We start from the raw sequence: 4,962 nt of genomic DNA, 5'->3' as shown, positions 1-4,962 counted from the left end.
AAAAAAACTGTTTTAAAGTGTTGGAATCAGGAGTCACTATTTTAGAAATAATGATTTCTGTGGGTCAGGCGATGGTCAGCTGATGGTGTTTCTACTCCCTGTAGTCTCTCAGAGTTCCACCCAAAAGAAAGTGTACATGTGTGTACATGTGTGTACATGTGTGTACATGTGTGTACATGTGTGTACATGTGTGTATTTGTGTGTGTGCATCAGTGCTGTTTACTCTGGTCTGTTTGTGGTTGACTGGTTATGAAGAAAGACGAGGAGACTCTGAGACAAATGGGAGCTTCCTCTGTGCCTGCAGGTCACTGAGTGTCTATGACACACACAGACACACAATAGAACAAAACAACAAACGCACAACACCCATTGAAACAATACAATGAAGATTCTCATTCATCAAAGCCACGTTTCAAGACAAGAAGACAATGGCTTCAGCGTGTCACTACTTCAGTTTCACACAGACACAAAAACACACAAAACTCACAAACTTGTTATAAATAAGTATTAACCGCATTGTTCCTCAGTCAGAAAGTTTGACTGTATTTAATACCAATGAACTCTCAACTTTGATCTTCATTCTTTAGTCATTCAACAAAGAAATACAAGATATTTAAATGTTTGACATTTTACCCACAAAAACATCAACATCTTTTGCCTTAAATTTTGGGAAAGTTTTCGGTAACTTCTTTTCTAAACAAAAACTGGAAACTTGTGAAGTTGGAGCAAATTTATGAGACGGAAACAGATTTTGGACACAAACTGATCACATGATAACGAGTCCCGTGATTGGTCAACCAGGTCTTTCATCCTATTGGCTGCTGAACATTGACAGTCCTTTCGATTGTCTGTATCAGAAAACGCCTGGCTCCAAAAAGTTGGAGCCAGGCATCGTAGGTGAGCAGCGATTGGTCGGAATCAGTCTGAGTCGGCATTTCTATGGCAACCACTCTCATCAATCAGGAGTGGGCTTGATGTGATTCCTTCAAACGTTAGCAACAAGCTAGCAGACTTTAGCATTATGTGTTGGATCGATCTCTGTTTTTATAGATCGATTATTGATCTATTAAGCTTAGGTTGATTCAGATCGATTATTTGACTTTATCAACCCCGCACTAGCGCTTTTAGCAAACATCTGGAGGGGGTGTAAGTTTAGTTTAAAGAGTGTTCAATAAATGTTTATCCTGTTCGACCCGCGACCTGAGGTGTGTTTTGGATTTTGGTAAAAAAAAGCCAAAGTCAAATCTTGAAGCAGAGATGATCAACCTTCATCTTCCCTCTCAGAAACCGATGCTCCACATCAGAAGAAGCACGTCTCCTGAAGCAGCTCTCACCTGCTGGAAGGCTGCAAAGAAAACGGCCATTTTGATGCATCCGCCACGCTAAAACGCCACTCTGTCACGATGAGAGGCGGAGCCGTCACAGGCCTGCAAACAGCCTCTGGTGGTCACTGCAGTCGGTAAAGGATCACCGGAGGATCGGAGCGGAGTGGCAGGAAGTCCTGATGGGATGAGGAGGAAGCCCAGCAGTCTCCAGCGTCTGACGTCAGTTCTGCAGATCAGGATGAGAGTTTTCAGAATCAGAGTGTAGAGCTGGTCCGCCGTTCCACGACCAGGACACAGACGGTACTGCTTTAAAGGGAAACCAGACGGATTAGAACTTCAAATAAACAAAGACTCATTCAAAACACGACTTTATTTATCATCTGTAGCAGAAACTGGATCTGTGCTGTTTCTGTATCCATGAGGTTTTGGTTTTTTGAATTGCCCTTAGTCCTGCCCGACCCCCCAGGAGCTGCACCATCAGCTGAAGGTTAGGACCTTCATCTGATGGAGACAGAAACACTCCTGGGGGTAAATCCAGGCACTCAAACCGCTCCACCACGATAAGGTGGCAATTCAGGGAGAGGAAAATTGTTTTTTACCCATTCGGGAGGGAAAACCGAAGCTCTCGGAGGAAACCCAAAGGCCGCTCGGCCTCTTTATATTTGGAACGAATCATTTAGTGTGACTGAGTTTTTTTTAGAGCAAATTTAGATTTTGTTTTTGGGTAGTCGTCCTGCACAGCTCCATGAAAACGCTGGATGGAATCGTCTGCAACTCCTCTAGTCTGAACTATCAGGAACCAAAGAACGGTTCTTCTAACAGGTGGGGGGAACCGAAGCACTCGGAGGAAACCCACGCAGACACGGGTCAGCCAGGCGGGATCATCCACCCCACCGACCAGCGTGTCGCCCCTTTTTTGAGGCTCAGTTGGTGATTCATTTTATTGAAGAAGTACAGAGATTTACACTTCAGTTCAACTCATCTTTTACAGCCTGATGTCACACTTTTACAAACCGACTGTTCACAATATTTACATTTTGTTAGATTATTATTTAGAAGAGTCTCATGAACAGAGAACTATCTCAGATATAAGCCGGTCTAGGAGCTTTTCTCTGATCAAGTCCTTAAAAAAGTTCTTCAATTGTTATTTTTCCAGCCATAAAGCCCTCTAACAGCTGGTCGACTGTAGCGTTCTCCTCTTTGGTGACTTCCATTGAGCCCTGAGGTCTTCTGGTCTCTTTTTTTCTGAAGCTTTGCCACCTTGAATCCTCCTGCATGTTTGTGACTGGAGTCGTGTTAGTTCTGGTGTCCGTTACTGCATGCTTGTATGGAGAGGAGCTCCTGATGTCTGGTGGTTTTATAGTTGTTTCCCTCTCATCTTCATCATCACCATCCCAGCTGTTTGTGTCCCAGTCTTCTGATGGACGTTCATCTTTATCTGGAGATCCATCAACTGATGCAGGACTCTCATTTTCTGCTGGATCTTCTGGTTTCTCCGTTACAGGGTTGTCGTCTTTCTCTTGGACAACTTTTCGTCCGTCTTTGCTCTCTTGGTCTGCAGAAGGCTTTTGCTCTGTTGACAGATTTTGCTGAAGGTTTGAAAGAGCTGCGTTTTCCTCAGCAACCTTCATGTTGTTCTTCTTTAGAGCGATGGCTTCTGCTTTGACGGAGACACAATGTTGTTTCAGCTCCTTCAGTTTGAGGTTTTTGGCGCTGAGACTCTTCTGCTCGGTCTCCAGTGCATCCCTGATGCTGCTGTATTCCTCACATTTCTTGTTGAGCTGCTTGATTCTGCTTTCCATCTTGAAGATTCTCTCCTCGGCAGAGTCTGAAGCAGCTTTCACAGCAGACAGCTGATCTTCAAGATCTTCCTTCTGATCCACGATCTCCAGCATTTCCTTCTGTTCCTGCTTCAGAGTTTGGATTCTTCCTCGTAAATGTTGAAGATATTCTTTCTGTTCTGTGATGGCTGTCAGCGTTATCTTCTGTGGATAAACCAGAGACTCAAGACTGCGAGCCTCTAGTTCCAACACGCTTTGTTTCTTCTCCATCATGGTCTCCTCCTCCTTCAAAGTCTTGTATTTGGTTTGCAGGGTTTTCTGCTCCACCAGTTTCTTTTTCAGATCTTGGATTTTTCTTTCTAGACTCTCGTTCCTCTCTGTCAGCTGTTTGATTTTCTCCTTTTTCCTGTCACATTTGTCTTCCAAAGCCAGCTGGTCATTCAGTTTGTCTTGAAGCTTTTTAGCCTCTTTTTCTAATTTCCTGTTTAAGTTGCAGACACTATTTTTCTGCTTTTTAAGGACCTTGTGGACGTCAGCCACAGAATCCTCTTCCATCAACATGCTGCTCCTCGTCTCTAACTCCTGAAACAAGGAGTCATTTCTTTCCTGCACATAATCAATCTGGCGTCGTCGTTCCTCTGGGGTGGTGAGGGGTCTACGTTTGAAGAAAGACATTTTTGAAGATTGTGGGGGAAAGTCACGTCGGTAGTTACTCTGGAAAGTTCCACGGAGGAAGTCCTTCAGACAGGTACAGGCGTGTACGCTCATGAGCTCCAAATGTCTCCGATCTGCTGGTGTTTCCTCCTTATATAGACTCTGGAGATGATGTCAGAGCTTCAGCTGTCTGGGAAATTCTTTGATGTCTTTGTGACATCATCACTGACATGTCTGTGACATCATCACTGACATGTCTGTGACATCATCAACTTGTCACCTGACCAATGGAGTCCCACATGATCTGAAAATATTCCCTAATTGACTGGAGACCAAAGATCTTTGTTTGTTTGGACTAGATGGAATGTTCTGGGGTCGTCATGGCAACGAGCACAAACATAGGGAGACGCAGGTCTGCGTCTGCCTCTCATTGAAAATAAATGACGGGCATTTGGCTCAAGAAAAAACTCATATCTTTTAAACCATTTTCCTCAGAGTAAAAGTAAAAACACCGTCAGAATCCAGAGATGTTGGACTACATCTAGAGTGATTCTAATATTTTTGTGTCCAAATATACACAAGTACTCGCAAGTTAAAAAACGAACAACCTCAAAAAATCTTCTCCACCAAAACTGCATTAGGCTTAATGGAGGAAATCTTCAGGTTTTGCTGATATTTGGGGCCGCTGTGGTAAAACTACTTGGCTCAGGATTTTCAAAGTTGTATCGTCTGAAAGCCAAAAAAAAATGCCAACATTTTGATGTCAGTTTTTTCTGTGAGGGACACGATACCTGAGTTTGAGCAAAACGAATCCACTTGATGTGTTTTCTTCCTCTCACTCGGCTCCACTCTTCTTCACTCTGCTGCTGCTTCCAACTGACACTAAATCTGTTTTGGGTTTCATTCATAACATACTTTTATGTACAGCACTTTGAGCCGTTCTCTACAGGAAAGGTGCTATATAAATACAATTAATTTGAATTTAACTGATAAATGACTCAAAGATGACATGTCGACTTGGAACTGCAATATTTTCAAACCCGTTAGGAGTTTTAAAAATAAAAAAAACAAGTTCAAGAGCCCAAAGTCTGCTGAACAGCTTAAAAATTGAATGGTTTCTGCAGCTGAAAGTCTACCCGACTTCTATTGTTTTTTAGAGCTCAAAGCTTTTTGCTGAAAAAGGGGCTTTTGAACATTCCTTC

At 43.1% G+C, this 4,962-nt stretch overlaps 1 long non-coding RNA gene across 1 annotated transcript in view; it reads right to left on the bottom strand.

The window, feature by feature from the left end:
• The window catches only part of LOC112137880, a 6,376-nt gene extending 1,743 nt beyond the window's left edge, over positions 1 to 4,633 (bottom strand). The window contains exons 1-2 of the long non-coding RNA XR_002917649.2: positions 4,552 to 4,633; positions 1,335 to 1,551 (exon numbers count right to left, since the gene is read on the bottom strand). This is a non-coding gene — a long non-coding RNA (uncharacterized LOC112137880). The remainder of the gene's footprint in view (positions 1 to 1,334; positions 1,552 to 4,551) is intronic.
• Between the last annotated feature and the right edge of the window lie 329 nt (positions 4,634 to 4,962).

The sequence above is a fragment of the Oryzias melastigma genome, linkage group LG10 (genome assembly GCF_002922805.2).
Source record: "Oryzias melastigma strain HK-1 linkage group LG10, ASM292280v2, whole genome shotgun sequence".
NCBI lineage: Eukaryota > Metazoa > Chordata > Actinopteri > Beloniformes > Adrianichthyidae > Oryzias > Oryzias melastigma.
This window is presented reverse-complemented; position numbering and strand designations above follow the sequence as displayed.